Source organism: Gekko japonicus, unplaced genomic scaffold (assembly GCF_001447785.1).
Source record: "Gekko japonicus isolate JY-2015 unplaced genomic scaffold, Gekko_japonicus_V1.1 scaffold2213, whole genome shotgun sequence".
Lineage (NCBI taxonomy): Eukaryota > Metazoa > Chordata > Lepidosauria > Squamata > Gekkonidae > Gekko > Gekko japonicus.
In genome coordinates this window covers 147177-167085 of record NW_015164260.1, presented here as the reverse complement: position 1 = coordinate 167085, position 19909 = coordinate 147177, and positions in this window count along the sequence as shown.

Sequence of the window (19909 nt, the reverse complement as noted above, 5' to 3'; positions counted from 1 at the left end):
AAGCAACATTTTGAAAAACTCTACTACAGTGTTTTAGGCATTAGGGTTGCCAGGCTGCAGACTGGAGACCTGCACTGTGCCTTTAAAGTAGTTACACAGCTGCAGTTTCTTTGGTTGTTTCCCTCCCATGGCCTGTCCTCTTCCTCATCGAGAATCCTGCTTATGGGGGGAGAGACCCTGGATCATGGGAGGAAAAGATGGGAAAGCCAAAGTTGCTCCATCTCTTATTGCACTGTAGGGTTTAATGGCAGAGTGCTGATTTCGAGGTGGCAGCCTGACAGTCCTTCTTGGCACTACATCCATCATTGTTCTAGGAGGAGAAGGGGGTGGAAAAGCCTCTTCTGGATTCTTGGCACGCGCTATGTCGGCACTCTGGGGATTATAGGGATGGTATAGCAGAGTGGCTCCGTCAAGAGACTAATTTAAGTATTCAGCAGGCATCTACCGAGTGCCCTTTTTCTAAACCTCAGCCTCTCTCTTAGGGTGGATATGCTCCGACTTCCCAGACAATACCTCCTTCCCAAGTTTTTGCGATTTCACTCTATATCGCTGCATCGTGAAGAAGTATTTTACCAAGGTGAGGAAAATGGCAGTAAGACAAGCTCTGGAAAGTGTAATTGTCAGAAAGCATGGCCTAAGGAAAGAAAGAAGGAGAGAAGCAGCGCTTGGTTAAGGGAGCTCAGCTGCAGAGGGAGAAAAGAAAAGCGTTACAAATCTCAGGCTGATTTCGCACTAGAGCTGCCTCGCTGCTGCGCCGCCATTTGCCCCGGTTCTATTGGTCAATTTCACACCCGAAGCCGCGCGGCTGATTTTGACCTGCGGCTTCGCCCGATTTCCTCCGCAGTTCCGTTGATCCTCAAAAAACAGCGAGGCAGCTCTAGTGCGAAATCAGCCTATGTGAAACATATGACTTGGGTAGTAAAATCCCCCTCTGTTTGGAGAAGTGAGGACGAAGGTGTGTCGACAAGAGGAAACTCGCTTCTCCCCTTCTGTGTGTTTCTCTCCACCCACCCCCCAGTCAACGCTTTTTCAACAAATGGGTCACCAGAAACATAGAGCTAGAAGGGACCCACGGGTCATTTAGTCCAACCCACCGCACAAAGCAGGAAATTCACAGCTCCCTCCCTCCCCGGTGACTCCTGCTCTATGCCCACTTATAGCATCAAGTGGGAGACACCAGTCCCAGTTCTTTTATCTCTTTCACCTACAACCATTAAAACAGCCGACTTAGTCTGGGGGTGGCCCCCATAAGGCTTACAGAGTTCTCACGTGCTCTCCAGCATTCCCTCTCATCCTCACCTTGTATCACTGCCAATGTTACTTGAGGTTCTACAAACACCCTCTACATGGCTCAGCTTCAGGAGGGGGTTGCCAGATAACAGTGTTTAAAATTTCCTAACAATCGAAGAGATTCACAATCTGACTTCTCTTGCTCATTTCCCCCTCCTCCTTCCATTGGCCCCCCCTCCTCGAACTGCTTGGTGCTGCAGCTGAGGGACACATTTGCCAAAGGGGAGATCATCCTCGATAGTGTTCGAAATGGTACTACAGGCTGATCACTAGAGAGGGGACTGCACATAACATGCGTTTTCTAAAACTTGCCACTTGTCCTCTGCATATACACACACACACACCCCAGTTTGGTTACAGGTATGGTTCTTTTGATCTTAAAACTCAGTGGGCAAGAGGGGGCATTTGCAGGTGAGAGTCAGTGGGCCCTGGAAGTAATAAACACCCTTCACCTATTCTCCCCTGACATAAGAACATAAGAGACGCCAATGTTGGATCAGGCCAAAGGCCCATCCAGTCCAACACTCTGTGTCACACAGTGGCCAGAAATACCAGTGCCTTCAGGAGGTCCACCAGTGGGGCCAGGACATTAGAAGCCCTCCCACTGTTGACCCCCCCCCCCAAGCACCAAGAAGACAAAGTATCACTTGCCCCAGAGCCCCTATCTATACCTTGTGGCTAATAGCCACTGATGGACCTCTGCTCCATATGCTTATCTAATTCCCTTTTGAAGCCGTCCATGCCTGTAGCCGCCACCACTTCCTGTGGCAGTGAATTCCATGTGTTAATCACTCTTTGGGTGAAGAAGTACTTCCTTTTATCCGTTCTAACCCGACCGCTCTGCAGTTTCATGGAGTGCCCACGAGTTTTTGTATTGTGAGAAAGGGAGAAAAGTACCTCTTTCTCTGACAATTCCCTCCTGCCCCCTATATAGGGTTATCAACCTCCAGGTGGTAGCGGGACATCTCCTGGGTTTAAAACTGATCTCCAAGCAACAGAGATCAGTTTGCCTGGAGAAAATGGCCGCCTTGGAAGGTGGACTCTATGGCATTAGATCCCACTGAAATCCCTCTCCTCCCCAAACCTCCTCAGGCTTCACCCTCCAAAATCACCAGGTTTTTCCCAACCTGGAGCTGGCCCCACATTAGCATCAAAGGGGATTAATGCCTAATAGTAAGTACAGGCTAGCAAGAAGACTATGCTTGGCCCTGGCCCTCCAACCAAGAAGTAAACCATACAACAGAACACGTGATCTAAATAGGGTTGCCAACTCCAGGTTCAGAAATACCTGTAGATTCAAGGGCAGAGCCCTGGGAGAGTGGGAGGGATCTTGGTAGGGTTTAATGCTATGCAATCCACCTTCCAAAACAGCCATTTTCTCCAGGAGAAGGTAGGGCCTGGGATTCTCACAGAATTACAACTGATCTTCATACAACAGAAATTAATTCCTTGGAGGAAGTGGCAGATTTGGACTCTGCAGTGTAGTATTGAGACGGGGGTGGATGGGTTGAAGTCCTACAGTGACCTCTTATTCTAGGGTTGCCAGGTCCCCTCGCCGCACTGGCGGGCAGATTTGGGGGGTGTCCCAGGACGTTCCTAACATGATGATGTCATCCAGAAGTGACGGCATCGTGCTGGCATCAAGAACCAAAACGGTGAGAAGAAAGTCTAGTGAAGGGCCAGTATTAAAATCCTAGTTAAAACTTATACAAAAATACAAGTATTTATTAGAAAGACAGTTAAAAACATACATAGGGCCCAATGAAAGCCTCGTAAAAAAGTATAGCCTAAACACAAGGGCCAATACACATGTCCTGACGCGCTTCTGCCCTATTGGGGCCTTCTTCAGAGGTCAAACAATATTGAGGTACACATAACGTAAATGCACATTGCAATAAGATAACCAATAAGTGAATATTGGACCAGGAAGAGGAAGGTTAAGCAGCAAAGATCTAAAGACACCTGAGGAAGATGTTTGTGAGGCCTCAAAAAGTGAAAGTCGTGTGTCTGGTGCCAAATGCACAGTTGCTGAATTAGAACACCTTCCAATTTAGGTCCAAAAAGCACCTGTGTGGCTATCGAAGTCAGAGCTAGAGTGTCCTCAAGCAAATAGCAATCAGGTTTGTTTCCCCCTCCCTGTGTCTTACTGTCATCGTGCTGGCAACATCGCACAGTGAAGCTCTGTTCTGAGGGCGGAACTCTATGGTTTTAGGCCAAATTTACCATAGATTTTTGCCCTCAAACCAGAGCAACCCATGCAACACACTTCTGGGTGACATCATCGCATTGGGGATGTGGCTGTTTAGGGGGCCGGCCAGCTGGCCAGTGGCAGGCTGTAGCCCCAAAAACCAGGGGAACCCCCACGAGGACCCTGGGACAGGCAACCCTATCTTAATCCCACTGAACTCCCCTCCCCTCAGGCACTACTCCCCACAGGAATTTCTTAATCTGGAACTGGCAGCCCTGTGAGGAACATTCTGCCTTGGGATGAAATCAGTTTGCCCCCCCCCCTTTGAAAGGGCCAGGAGATCATACAGTTAACCCCACCAGAGAGTCACCTAGCTTCCAGATCACCTCAGAGCACTAAGCCAGAAAAATGTGCTGATCAGTTGCAGGGATCCGACATCTCTGCCTGAAGGACAAACTGGCTGAAAAGCACCAAGGAGGTATAGTCCTAATGCACCCAGCATAGTTACTCCCAGTAAAAGATTAAGCTGGTTTTCTCTTTGTCCTGTGCAAATGAGTCCCCCATAAAGAGACGCTACCTTACATCGTTGGAACAATAATGGCCAATGACAGGTTTTAATCGACTAGCAGGAGTTTGGGAAGTTTCTTACTGTCTCCAGCACAAAGCCCCACCCAATCAGGCGGCAAGACTGATTACAGCTCAGGCCAGGGTCTTTTAAGTTGTACCCATGTAAAATCAGTTCTGAAACCTGTTTTTTAGGCCTTGCCCAGACACTTACAAACGTATCACTAGTGCTTGTCTTTCAAGCATATCTGATGTGGTTCTCATTGCATAATTTTGAGAACAGAGGCCTCCATGGGACATGTACTGCTTGTTGCACTTTGAAAATGGGCTGTTCAGGTACCACTGAAGGAAGAAGGGAGGGTTTGTTGATCTCTGGAAATTTTAAAATCAAAATGGAGGCCTCCCAGGTTGCTAAGTTATTAGAACAGCTGAGCTAGAACACCCAATGACATCTTGTCTACACTGCCTGAAAAAGTAAACCAGAGAAAAATACACAACACCTGATACTTGTTAGACATCACCTCACATAAAAGGCACCATGTTGGTACATGTTACGGGAGAGGGAAACTACTTGTGCACTGTTGGTACTTCATGTGAACTAGGTTGTGCTGTAGAGAATAATTGTGCCATCACCCTCTGTAGCACACAAGGTTCCCCTGCAGACATCTTACACAGAGATTCTTCCACAGAAATGCAGATGTAAAAATAGTTCCCTCAAAGTTTCAAAACCGTCACTAGCAGCAAAGTCTGAGGAGAGTCTCTATTCTGGCTCGGTAGCATTGTATGGCTACCAGATGGGATCTCAGACAGGAGAATCAGGCATTTCTTACCTCTAGTGCTGGAACCACCAACTTTGCACCTTTGCTTTGGAAAAATCAGGCAGTTCATTTCAGCCCAAAGCTCCACCCCCTCCTCAATGAAGCACATGATCTGGGGCACTCACATTTTTGTACACATGAGCTCTAGGTCTGGTGCATCCTGGGTACAATTAAAACCCTTTGCTCTGTACATGTTCAGAGGCACTCCGTTATGCCACTTCACATGGGCCACAGCTGAGTTTTGGCACTGAAGACTACTTCTTTCCAGGGCCTAGTCAAATTAAGTCTCAAGTTCTTTATTGCCATCTGACCTCCTGTTTATCAATTAAATTGGCACAAAATTGAATTGAAATTTTACTTCAGAATGGATTATAATATAAAAAAGGCCAAAGTTCTGCCCAAATGCCTAAGGCCATTCACAGTCCTCTACAAATGAATGCACACAGTAAAAGCCACAATGACTGAGAGAACAAATTAGAAATACAAATGCTACACAGTAGTGCAGAATGCTTGAAAATATAAATTGGTTTATGCATTGTTAAGGAATTGTTTTTATTGTTTCCCAGAAATGTGCAATGGAAGAAGAGGAGGAAGAGTGTATTGCATCAGTGTTCCCTCTAAGCTGAGCTAGTGTGAGCTAGCTCACAATTTTTTAGCCTCTGGCTCACGCATTTTTGTCTTAGCTCAGGTAGGATGGCTCCAGAGCAAACTAATTTATGCACTAGCCAAATTGCTCACTCACAACTTTAATGCTCAGTAGTTCACAAAGTAGAATTTTTGCTCACAGCTTAGAAGGAGCATTGATTGCAGTGTGTGTCCCCAGGTGGGGAGGTTCATCTCTACCCCATATGTTTTTTTTCTGTTTTTGCTTCTGGGCTAGTTTGCCAGATATTTTCGAGCAAAACTTGTGTTCTTTTCTTTAACTACTCCACACAACTTCTGTGGATCCAGAGGCAAAGCCACTTGGGGGGGGGGCTGCCCCTACACCTCCCTCCAGTGTTGTTCTCTTCAGTTTTCACTACGATTACCAGAGTTGCCAAGCTCCAGGTGGGGTCTGGGAATCTCCCAAAATGACAACTGGTCTCCAGAGTTGTTGTTGTTGGGGGGGGGGGAGCATCCCAAGAGAAAAATTAAAAAGAAAAATAAGGCCTAATCTCCATAAAGAAAGCTCTGACTATATAGTTCCTGGCAATTCCTAGAGCTACCCTTGTCACTTAAGGGTGGCTCTACAAATTGCCAGGAACTCTGTGGTGAGCACTTCCTGTAAGCAGATGAGGCCATATTTAATTTTTCTCCCCAGGATGATTGCCTCCCCATTTGGCCCCCATTTCCGCCCAATCAGGTGAGCATCAGTGGGCAAGAACCTTAGTTACCTAGAGGTCTCCTGCCACTAGCAGGCAAATGGGAACCAAAGGGGTAGGAGACCCAGAATAGGGTTACCAACCTCAGTGCAGGGCCTGGAGAAAGCAGAAGGGAATGCCAGGAACATTGGGGGGAGGGGCTGTCAGTAACAACATGAACTTCTGGGGAAACCTGAAAAATGCCATCACGTCTCTCTAGGAATCACCAGAGAATTTCCAGAGAAGATTGGTGTCATTTCCGAATCTTCCCCAGAAGTGACATCAGGCTGTCAACCCAATGGCCTTTTGTTTGTACATTTTTCTCCTACTGCTGGGCCTGGCAATTCTAAGCCTGGAGTTCTCCCAGAATTACAACTGATTTCCAGGCTACAGAGATCTGTTTAACTTTAGAAGGAGGCAGGGCTCTTTTTGTAGCAGGAGCTCCTTTGCATATTAGGCGACACATCCTAGCCAATCCTCCGAGAGCTTACAGAGCTCTTCTTACAGGGGCTACTGTAAGCTCTTGGAGGATTGGCTACTTTAGGGGTGTGTCGCCTAATATGCAAAGGAGCTCCTGCTACAAAAAGAGCCCTGGAAGGAGGGCTGTATGGCATCACATGATCCCTGCGCAGCACTTTCCCTTCTGAAATGACTTCCTCTAGGATTGTCAACTTCCACGTTAGGGTTGCCAGGTCCCCCGGGGGAGCAGGGAAACCCCCGCTCAATGGGTCCATTCCCCGCCAGCCCGGATTGGGCCACCGGGGGGAACCCCACCCCCAAAGTGCTGGGAGCACGGAGACATGCCCGGCATGATGACATCACCCGGAGGTGACGTCATCACGTCAGGCACATTGTTGGGGGACGCTCTATCATTTGAGGGGAAACTCTATGGTTTCTCTTCAAATGATAGTGCCCTCACCTCCAACGTGCCCGACACGATGACGTCACCTCTGGGTGACGTTATCATGGCGCGCACAAATCACGCGCATGCAGAAGAACTCCCAGACACAGCCAGGACTCCCCCGCTGCAGCCAAGGGTAGGACTTGGCAACGCTATTCCAAGTGGGCCTGAGGGGAAACTCTATGGTTTCTCTTCAAACGATAGTGCCCCCGCCTCCAACGTGCCCGACATGATGACATCACTTCTGGGTGACGTTATCATGGCGCGCACAAATCACGCGCATGCAGAAGAACTCCCGGACACAGCCAGGACTCCCCCCGCTGCAGCCAAGGTAGGACTTGGCAACACTATTCCAAGTGGGCCTGGAGATCTCCTGGAATAACAACTGATCTTCAGACTACTGAGATCAGTTCCCCTGGAGAAAATGACTGCTTTGGAGGGTGGACTGACTCTATGGTGTTATACCCCACTGAGGTCCCTCCCAAAGTCCAATCTTCCCAGGCTTCACCCCCAGTCTCCAGGAGTTTCTCAACCCTGAGCTGGCAACCCTACACTCCTCCCCAGGCACCACCTCCAGATCTTCAGGAATTCCCCAAGCTGAAGTTGGCAATACTAAGAAAGGAGGTCTGCATCAGGAGGGGAAATTGGAAATTGTCCATTGAGCCCAGATCCAACCCACTATCTAGGAGTATAAGGAAAGGCAATTGCAGCTTCAGGACAGAGGTCAGAGAACTTAGGTCTGCATCAGGAGGGGAAATTGGAAATTGTCCATTGAGCCCAGATCCAACCCACTACCTAGGAGTATAAGGAAAGGCAATTGCATCCTCAGGACAGAGGTCAGAGAACGTAAAGGAAGGAGTTGTAGTTGTTGCTAGTTTTTTGCTCAGTTGCTAGTAATAAAACAAGTCAGTGAAGCTAGGCCACTGAATGATCTATTAAAACCTGAAGTGAATAGACAGATTTTATTCTGCGAGCCCAGACAAGCTGGGCTATCTGATTGATCTGCCCAGAAGTCTTGTATTCTGAGACTCCTCTCAAAATACTAGCAAGTTTTTATTTCAAGAATCAGCAGCTGTGCCAGAGGAAACTGCATTTTCCATCAATCTATCTAATTCTTAACAAAGCCAGATCTGTGGATAATTAAACTTAGATACAGGAGCACGAACAGACAAGACAGACCTTTCTTTAAGCCTGAAAAGGCATCGGGTGTGCAGAAAAATCTGAATGTTTTTTAAAGGTATGGGGTTAAAAAACTCTGTGGATAATTAAACTTAGATACAGGAGCACGAACAGACAAGACAGATCTTTCTTTAAGCCTGAAAAGGCACTGGGTGTGCAGAAAAATCTGAATGTTTTTAAAGGTATGGGGTTAAAAAACTTCAAAATGATTGAAGCGTAACCTGCAGCTTTAAGAAATGAATGTCCTCAGTGGCTGTTGCTAAGAAACCACAATAGTATTGCCAGCTTTCAAGCCTTGCTTTCGGTCAGTAAAAAGCAGGGGGAGGGGGCAGGGCCCTTTCTAGGATTGTTTTGGCCTTTCAGGGGGAACCCTTGGGGGCCAGGCCTTGGCAGTAACCCCAGGCAGTTTGCATCAGCAACCCAAACCAGGCTGCTAGCTCCTGTTCAACATCAACCACCCCAAGGAAGCCAGTGGTTTATAGTGGTTAGAGTTTCAGAATAAGATATGGGAGACCAAAGTTCAAATCCCCACTCTGCTGTGGAAGCTCATTGGGTGACTTTGGGCCAGTCACACACCCTAAGTCCTTGTGGTAGGGTTGTCCGTTCCAATGCTCCCTCTAAGCTGTGGAGTCTTGTGAGCAAAACTTCTACTTTGTGAGCTACTGGCATTAAAGTTGTGAACAAGCGATATGGCTGCTGCGTAAATTAGTTTACTCTGGAGCCATCCTTCCTGAGTTAATACAAAAATGTGTGAGCCAGAGGCTAAAAAACAGTGAGCTAGCTCACACTAACTCAGTTTAGAGGGAACACTGGTCAGGTCCATCAGAAACGCCGGTGGGGGGATGGAGGGGACTTCCAGGAGCGGGAAGTGATGTTGTGTGACATGCCTACATCACCTGGAAGTGACATAGGAATGTCAGTGATGTTGGGGGGCAATGCTCTGGTTTTTGGGTAAAAGTCTGTGGTAAAATCAGTCTCAAACCATAGAGTTTTGCCCAAAAACCAAAGAATTGCCCCCCAACGTCACCAAAGTGCGTATGTCACTTACGGGTGATGTAGGCACGTTATGTTTATTTCTGACGATGTCACTGTTGGGGGGGATTTCCTCCTGATGGCCAGCAGCCCGCAAAACTGAGGGATTCCCCAACCCCAACTGGGGAACGGCAGCCCTACCTTGTGTGTCCCCCCACCATGCAACTGGGCCCTGTGGCTGCCACTGTACAACTGGGCCATAATTTTTCCAGGTAGAGGCTGCAAGGGGGAAGAAAGGAGGGATAGCTGAAGACAGGACCAGATAAAGGTAGAGTGGCTGGGGGGGGGGAAGGAGAGGAAGAAGGAAGCAGGAAAAGGGGCGAGGTTGTGGGGGCTGCTAGAGGGAAGGGAAATAATGGGGGAGGGCTAAATGTGAAATGTCCCTCGCAAGTCCTTGTGGGTCTCCAGCTTGTAATGCCCTATTCTTTACCCACAATTCTCACGTGACAACAGATGAAGCATGTGAGCCCTGCCCTCCTCCAGAATGGCAACTGTAACCACTTACTATATGCCTCATCATAAAGGGGATAAAATAGAGGGTGAGAGGGGGATGAGAAAATAGGATTACATTGGACACTGTTCCTTAGTGAGCGCTGACGAGCTTGGAACTTTCAGTGTAGTGTGACCTAGAAAAGTAAGGAAGGTTGATCCAAAGAAAATCTGAGAACTGATAGCTTTGGCAAGTTCTAGCATGTCACTGAAAGAAGGCGTCTACAGAATCTATTACGTTTCTCTTTTTAGAGGGTTCTGTGCCCAGATGAGGCAACACAAAGGTCAACCGTTACACAGTCCGACCAAGACAGCAGCACTCCTGATGATATTGTAATATCTGCAACAGAAAGGTCTTTTGAGCTACCTGACAGCACCCTAACAACCAGCACAGAACCGTCGGCCGAACCTCTCGCCACCCCGGAAACAGCTGCCGTAGAGATCTCGGCCCTGCCTCTCCTCACCACAGCAGGCAAAGCGCCTCTTCTTGAACTTCTCTCTAGCAGCATCATTGATGTGGCCGCCAAACTGATTTCTCAGATCTTCACTGCTTTCACAGCCACTACAAAGTCCCCTTCTGAATCCGCCACCTCTGAACCTTTCATGGAGCTCACCCCTGCTAGCGCTGCCACAGCCACCCCAGAGTCCTCTTCCGAGCTTCCTGCAACTACTGCCATGACAGACGGATCCTTAATTGAACTCACCAGCACTGGTGCCATCATCACGGAACCGGAGCTGAATCTGGCCACAGCGTCCACCATTGCAGCACCCACACAGGATACAACCACAGCACTTACTGAGTCTGTCCCTGAGCTTGCCACAGCTACGGAGCTCTTTCTGGAGTACACTTCTGACACCAATGAGAGTTCTTTTGTCCCCACCACCCATACCACCACAACCGCCACCACATCTGACACAGAGCCCTGTGTTGTGGATTACCCCGAGTCCCTCAGTACTTCCACAGATTCCACCTCCTCTACAGTCCAACATTCCACCTCCTCTACAGTCACGACAACCACAGTTACAACCACCACAGGTTCCACTTCCATCTTGCCCATCCACCTATCCACCACACCCACAAAGGGGGCAGCAGCTGCCACCTCCTCCATGACCACCGCATCTTCTTGGCCTTTTGTCCCCGTTTTTGATGCTCCCCTACCATTTCCTCCTCCCCAGTCCAACAGTACCATGCGCATTCTCATCCTCTCTTTTATCAGAAATAAAAAAGTTACGAATGGGGATATGGCAGGAATCAGCACCTTGCCACTGACTGCATTGGAGCCTGGCAGCATCCTGCAACAGGAAGAGATTCAGAGGCCCCTCCTCACTAATGGCTTGAAGGACCTCTTCCTCCGGTTACATGATAAGAGGGTGCAGGAGTTGATGCACAAAATGCAGAATGGGATTTCTGGAGAACAGAAATCACAGTCACTGTCTAGCTCTCTGCAGTTGTTGAGGGCCCTTAGCCCCAGATCGGATTTCAAGAACAGGCTTCAAAGATGACGGTGTCATGAAAAGCCCATCTATGTGGTCTTCTCTTTGGTACAAAAAGCAAGCTCTGGTCAGACATTTCTCAGGTTGAATGGCTTTTCTGGAAGGCGCAACAGGAAGAGATTCAGAGGCCCCTCCTCACTAATGGCTTGAAGGACCTCTTCCTCCGGTTACATGATAAGAGGGTGCAGGAGTTGATACACAAAATGCAGAATGGGATTTCTGGAGGAGAACAGAAACCACAGTCACTGTCTAGCTCGCTGCAGTTGTTGAGTGCCCTTAGCCCCAGATCAGATTTCAAGAACAGGCTTCAAAGATGACAGTGCCATGAAAACCCCATCTACGTGGTCTCCTCTTTGGTACAAAAAGCAAGCTCTGGCCAGACATTTCTCGGGTGGAATGGCTTTTCTGGAAGGTGCATGGTCAGTAAGTGACAGAGTCTTTGTAACATGATACCCGTCCCAATGAGGAACGAGGGACCAAACCAAGGAAGGCTTGGCTTTGGAGATCCGAAGGATGACAGAAGTCTGTGGACTTGGACTGGGAAGGCAGTACTGAATTCCAACATGGACTTGAGCTAAGTGAAGAATCTCAGCCTTAACTCACATTCCCTAAACTGGGAGGTCTCTGATCCTGAGTGCAGAAGAAAAATAACTCTCCTCAAGTGGGTTTCCAGACAGGAAAGGAATGAAATATTGTGGTGTGCAGAAATTATTAAGACTCACTTCCTGAGGTGTGGAGCATGCTGGACCATCCACCCACAAAGGAGCATTTATTTGTTAAATGCAGAGATTTTAAAGGCTGGTCATGGTCTTCTCCATTTGAAACGTCAGTAGAGACTGGATACTGGGACTCACTGATATATCACCTAACCGCTAGAATTACTGTCTGCTTGATACATGTGATTTCTTATGCTAAAGGCTTAACATTTACACTTGAGACAGAAAGATAAATCTACTACTGTTATTTTTTTAAAATTACTGATATAGCTGTTAATGACATACAAAATAAATATAATTCAATAATGAAAGTTCACCAGATGACAAAGGTATGTTGAGTATTATTCAGTCCTAAAAATGGCCAAAAAAAATCCTGGACCAAGGAATGTCCGCAACACTTGGGCAGCTGTCTTCCATGTGTGTGTTAAGTGTGTGTGTTAAGTGCCGTCAAGTCACTTCCAACATGCGAATTAATTGACATCCAAAACGTTCTATTGTTGACAGCCTTGCCCAAGTCTAGCAAACCGAGGGCCATGGCTTCCTCTATGGAGCCAGTCTTCCATCCTGCAGTCATTATAGCAATGGATGATCGGGTCTAAGATAAGAGTCACTGCATTTTCCTAGGTAACAAAAACTACTTGTATATTGCAAGGACATTGGAGAGGGGCTGTGGCTCCGTGGTAGAACCCCTGCTTCGTATGCAGAAGGTCCCAGGTTCAACCCCCAGCCTCTCCAGTTTAAAGGACCAGGCAGTAGCTGATGTGGAAGACCTCTGACTGAGACCCTGGAGAAGCTGCTGCCAGTCTGAATAGACAATACTCACCCTCTCCAGTTTAAAGGACCAAGAAGTAGCTGATGTGAAAGACCTCTGGCTGAATCAGACCCCTGAAGGAGCCATTGACAGTCTGAGTAGACAATACTGGCCTTGATGGACCAAGAGTCTGATTCCATATAAGGCAGTTTCACGTGTGATTACTGTGGGACCTACATCAGTGACGATGGGCAATCCAGCACTGTAGAGATAGATTATACAGTGTTTTGAACGGCAAGTCGGCAACATTAATAGTAGAAACGTGACTCATGCATAAGAGGTTAGTAGCATGCATACTTGCAACTGACCAGCCAGAAAGGCTTTGACAAAGTAGTGCCTGAAAGGTCTTTGGCTGGGATCCACTTGGGAGCTGCCAATTAGAGCTGACAGGGCTGGAGGAGGATCAACCACTAGTCTGCCTGATTCATTGCGAGACAGCTCATAAGATCTATTGGGTAGCCTGGGTTTGCTCCATCTTCCAAAAGCTAGTTGTTCCAGCCGAGCCTTTCGGGGGGTGGGGGTGGCGGCGTGTGGGTGTGAGATGTTACATTTTCCATGATGCATTCTCAGTGTCACCTCTTGGGGGGGGGGGCTGAGCAAACCACCCTCAGTGTGTCCCATTAGCCCAGAAGAGGCAAGACGTGAAAGAGCAAAGTTCTTATGCTCTCTCTGAGACCTTGCATGTTTCATGCAAAGTGAGAACAGTGGTTGTGTTGGAGCAATAACTAACCTCTGAACCAAAGAGCATGGTTTCTACACACCTTGGAGCGCAGCCATGGAATGTATCCTTAGCCTCCAGTTCTGAATAACCAAAAAGGCAAACGTACCCATACGAAGTACATCAGATCCACATGTTTTTATTTGAATTTGCTATTGCACAAAACTAATTGGGGAAAATGCTTCCAGAAAACATATGATAAGAGTTTCAGTGGCCATATTTCTGCTGTCCTTTAAGTAGACGCCATCCCACAATACAATAATGATGAAAACCTATCTCAATCCAGTTCTCTCCAAAACCGTTAGGAGCAAGATAGTAAAATCTCACTGATTTTTCATTAGAGATGGCTCTATACAGAAGAAGGAAACTTGGATTTAGAGCTGCAGTGTTAACTAACAATATCCCAGAAACAGAAAATGCAAGTGCATCTGATTTTTTTTCTTACCCCTTGGCATCTTAAGTGTGTAGTACATTTGTTTCTAGAAGAAGGGCATATTATCTCCCCCAGTCATTTGGGGTATTTCACATACCCTACTCTGGCAGTGGAGGGGAAGAGAAACCCATCAGACTTTTCCATTGGTGACTGCAGAAATCCAGCCCCTGTAAACTGAAATCCTTGTGTAGACAGTTGGTGACTTTGGATCGCAGTCGTCGCTAGGCCAGCTTAGAACACCAACCACTTTATAACGTCCATCCATCTTGCATATAAGTGGGGCTCCAAAATCCACCTGCAGGTGTAGTAGGAAAGAAAAGAAAAAGGGTTTTGCCTTGTCACTCTCAACCGGCATCCCTCAGTGGTCCATTATCTGGCTTCAAGTGTCATCAGCCATAAGCTACCGAAGAGCTGATTGAAGGCCTCGAGTGCAATTCAGAGAATGAAGGAGAAGAAATTGGATTTATACCCTGCCCTTCATAACCTGAAGGAGTCTCAGAGCAGCTTACAATCTCCTTTCCCTTTCCCACAACAGACTCCCTGTGAGGTAGGCAGGGCTGAGAGAGCTCTCTCAAGAACTGGCCTTGAGAGAACAGCTCTGAAAGAACTTGTAACTGACCCAAGGTCACACCAGCAGCTGCATGTGGAGGCGTGGGGAATCAAACCCAGTTCTCCCAGATTAGAGTCCCCGCTCCTAACCACTACACCAAACTGGCTTTCAATGGTATTCAGATTCTTCCACAAGACTCCACCACCTTTGCTAAGCGACAGGATTAACAGCCACTGATCTTCAACACTCTTTGATGACAGAACTGACCAAATTCTGAAGTTAAGTCGTTTAAGGTCTCCAGATCAGTGGCTAGAACGTATCTCAACAGGGTAGCTCCCTGCATGCCCAGCAACTGCTATATCACCCAAACACACGTTAGAAATATCCCAGGAATACCAGAGTGCCTTTCTTCTGAAGACCTCTCTGTAGTCACAGTCGAAAAATATAGAGCAAACTGTACAGTCTGAGAGAGCTGGGGGTGGGGAGAAGGAGAGTTGTGACAAAAGACCAAACTGGAAGGTGTAGAACTACAGCTCATTTAAACACTGACAGCTTCCATTTGGAGGTGGAGCAGACATCTGGTTTTTATCAATCCTGTGGAAACGTTTCAAGATTCTTAATGGGGCGTTTGTGCACATTTTTTGTCATGCAAGAAGGCTGGCCTATACTCACTGCTTCCTTCTGTCGTTCCCCACCCAGCTGTCCAGCAGTTAGCAGCACTGCTCACTTCTTCATCCCAGCAGCCAGGCAAGCAGATGACTCCTACAGTGCCTACTATGCAGAGAACAGCTCCATTCCTTGCCACACACACACATGCTTTCCATGCAGAAAGTTCCAGGTTCAGTCCCCAGCATCTCATGCTAAAGGATCTAAGGGAGCAGATATTAAAAGAAAGATCTCTCTCTACCCAAGACCCTGGACAACTGCTGCCAATCAGAGTTGACGATACTGCACCAATGGCACAACTTGCTACAAAGTAACTTTATAGGTTCGTAAGTGGATAATTAAGGGTTGCCAGGTCCCTCCTTACAACCAGCGCGGGATGGCGGCACTTACCTGGAGTGGGAGGGATGCCCAGCCGACGTTGTGGTGACATGCCCACATTGCTTCTGATGTGCACGGGGAAGTGATGTCATCATGCAGCGATGTCGGGCAACACTCTGGTATTCGGGCAAAAGCTCTGTGGTAAATTTGGTTTCTTCCATACAATATAAGAACATAAGAGAAGCCATGTTGAATTAGGCCGATGCCCCATCCAGTCCAACACTCTGTCACCCAGTGGCCAGAAATACCAGGTGCCATCAGGAGGTCCACCAGTGGAGCCAGGACACTAGAAGCTCTCCCACTGTTGCCCCCCCCACACCAAGTACACAGAGCATCACTGCCCTAAACATAGTACTCCATCTATACCTTGTGGCTAATAGTCACTGATGGACCTCTGCTCCATATGTTTATCTAATCCTGTCTTGAAGCTGTCTATGTTAATTACTCTTTGGGCGAAGAAGTACTTCTTTTTATCTGTTCTAAACCTACTAGAGTTTTTATCCAAATACCAGAACGTTGCCCCGCCGTCACTGATGTGATGACGTCACCGCAATGTTGGCTGGGTGTTGTTTGGGGGGGGAGTCTCCCCTCCAGCCAGCTGATTGGCAGTGGGTTAGTAGGGCCTGGTCCTCTCCCCTCCCCAAAATCAAGTTGCCTTTTGCAAAAAACTAAGATTACTCAGGAGGAGCCTTGATTTGAACCAACCATTACAGATCTAACCTCTCAGGCCAAATCACATCACCCTTAACAGACTGCTTTCAGCCCCAGAAAGAAAAAGGGGAAAAGAGAGGCCCAATATGCATACTCGTCTTGTTCCCCCACCAGTACTTAAGGCAGCCTGAAGGGTTATTTCCAGTTGAGAAACAAGACTGCAGTGAGGGAGCATACTTACACCCAGCATCAAAGGCCTCAGTTCATATGTCCCACTGCCTTTTTAAGGTTCACAGACATGTCTGGAGTCCCAGTCACTGAACTCCAACAGCACGTGTAGTCTGGCCCTTATTTGAAACTAACTTTTACTTGATTATATGATATCCGCATACACTAACATTTCTCTAATGTAGCAACATCTGAAATATCTTACAAGTTAAATGATCTTGCATGTCAGACTCCTGAGCCCTCGTGTCAGAAGGAAAATAAGCTGCCACTCAAAGTACCTGTCTGGGTGGGTTTCTCCAGATCCAACAGAGTAAGGTCGTTGCTGGAAGGAACCCACTGAAGTTGAAGTGGACGTATGCAGTTTTCACAAGGACCTCGGCCCAGCCTTTTATGGTGGGCAGCAGATAGGCGATCCTGTCTGAACTCTCCACACGTTCAATCGAATACACGTTTGTAGCAAAGTAGTATTTATTGAAGTAATGAAGAAAGCTGGTACACAGGGATTGTTTGGAATGGCTAGGAACTGCAGGGCACCAGATAATAAACAGATTCATACAATGCAATAACCAATAATCATGGTTCCCGCTTTCACGGGTGCTTCTGAATTGCGCGCCTAAAGCCTGAGAAGAAAACGGTCTGCAAAGATAAACAATTACTAGTTTCTCGTGACCTAGCTCATTATAGCATACTTGAAGACACAACTCCATCTCCACACCTGTTGACCTTGTAGATAACTACGTTTCAATGCAGTACTAGCGTACATAGAAAGGAATGCAGTTTGCAGGCCACTGGTAGCATACATGCGCATTGGGGTCGGAGAAAACCAGGGAGGGCAGAGAAGGACTATACACAGGTTACACAGAGTTCTTTGGCAGCTTGCTGACAGATCCCTAGGACAACGTTGTCTGTGTGCACACTAGAAGAGAGATAACATGTTCTGTTCACACCATTTATTCATTTATTTGTACCCTGCTAAACTGAGGCTATTGTACGTTGGTCACATCATGAGAAAAAACTCACTGGGGGGAAAATAACACTAGGCAAAGTTGAAGGCAGCAGAAAAAGAGGAAGGCCCACCATGGGATGGACTGACTCAATAAAGGGAGCCATGGCCTTCAGTTCGCAAGGCCTGAGCCAGGATGTTAATGACAGTACATTTGGGAGATCATTAATTCATAGTGTTGCCATAAGTTGGAAGTAGGGTTGCCAGGTTCCCTCGTCACTCCAGCGGAGGGATTTGGGGGATGTTCTAGGGTGGGCGGGGATGCCCCCAAGCCTCGCCCCCAAGCCCTGCCTCCAAGAGTGACCACCCGCCTGGCCACTCCTCTCCTTCCCCTCCTGCTAGATCCCCACCAATCAGCTGAAGCCCTTTAAATCTGGCAGGAGGGGGAGGGAGAGGGGTGGCTGGGCAGGTGGTCACTTTGGGGGCAGGGCTTGGGATGGAGCTTCCCCCACCAGCCAGCTGGCCAGGGGCGGATTGGAGCCCCCAAAAGCAGGGGAACTCCCTCCGGGACCTGGGGGCTGGCAATCCTAGTTGGAAGCAACTTGACTGGCACATAACACACACACACACACACAGCTTTTGTCCCCAGAGGGCCCCAAAGCAGCTTACAACAGAAGAACAACAACACTATGCTATTGTCATGTAGACACATTGCATCTCAGTGCAGCAGGAGATAATTCCTTTTCATTGAAAAGTAATACTGCAAATTATCTATATACATTTCATCCTCCAGTTTGTGAACACCCATACAGGTTCCATGGTTTGTGGTACAGCACCAGCAGTAACTTGACACAGATTGTGTTACATTCTCCAGCCCAAGAAACATCCTCCAGAATGATGCCTGCCAGAATGAGTCCAAAACTCCGAAGGGTATGGTATTTGTACATGCCTAAAATTGCAGTGTCCAGCTGTCAGGACCCAGCTCTCGCCAATCAACATTCCTGTACAGAAGTGCTTGTCCTCATACTGCAGGCTAACAAGCCAAGGCCAGGTCTTTGGGGTTGCGAGGTTGCCAACAACCAACCTCAGCTTGCTCTGCTCTCCGTTTGATGTATTTGCAGACACTTCCTCCACGGGGAACGGGTCCTCCAGTGGAATTCCACATTGTCCTGAAATTAGAATAATTCAAAAGAAATAATCGACATCCAGCAAGAATATACAAAATTCCTTTCGTTATGGGTTCGTGCTGTCATTCTCCAACAGCTGATCAATTTCACATTTGAGGGGCTTGTTCAGAGATTCAAAAAAAATTGGATTTGGGTGCTAGAACTAATTTAGGAAATAACTGGACATAGTGCCCCACAAGGCCCAATGATGGTCTTATTGCATTACCTTCCTTAAAGACTGAGTGCAAAATACAGATCTAGAAATTATATTGAGAACATAAGAAGAGCCCTGCTGGATCAGACCAAAGGCCCATCGAGTCCGGCATTCTGTTCATCCAGTGGCCAACCAGCTACCTCTAGGAAGTCCACAAGCAGGATGACCGCAACAGTATCCTCCCACCCGTGTTCCCCAGTAACTGATTTAAAGAGCTGTTGTGCCTCTGGTACTGGATATTAAATACTCAATTTATTGTTAGCTGCACAGCTGCGCATAATAGCATATTGGTATAGGACAGAACTTCCTACAACCTCAGAATGGCTATACAGAATTTGGAGAACTGCCTATATGACAGAATTAACCTATTATAAACAACAGTTATCTGATATTGGTTTTGGGTTCACATGCATTTGTTGAGCAATGGAGTTTTTTGAGTATATTTTGGAAGAATAACAAAACAAAAAGCCATCAAAATATGCCCTAATCCCATAAACCCAATGCAGTGTTTCCAGTAAGTAAAGTTACTTATAAAGACACACTCCACCTTTTAATTTTGACACACCTAGTACAGCATGGAACAGCACGATGGATTCTGATGGTTACTGTGACTCTAAAAGCAAGTATAGTATGAAAGGCCACCTAGTGGAGAACTATCCATCCAATCATGCCATCTGGCCATTGACATACCAGCCCAGTTTGGTTATCCCAGTAGAGCAGCATGCAATGTGGTGCAGATCACAGGGCTGGTTGAGCACACAGATTAAGTATATTCAGGTGCGAGTGTTCAGGTCTGAGTCTGTCAATCAGAAGATTGACACCAATTTTATCCCATTGGCTCTGTATGAAGGACAGGAAGTGTGGGGGGGGGGCAGAAAACAGGGCATGCAGAATGGTATTTACTTGCTTCAGAAGCAATTAGTTTACCGGGTAGACCTGAAAGAGAAGTGACATCATCTATCAGTTCATGGTTTTTTTATCCATCTCTGTTAGGTCTTTTGTTTTTAGCATCTCTGTTAGGACTTTTGTTTCATAGATGTTTATAGCTGCTCATGTAAGTGGTTAATTTTATTGCATAACCTCAAGGAGGACATAGGCCACCTAACCCATCTCTTGGAGTGTGCTATGGAATTAAAAAGG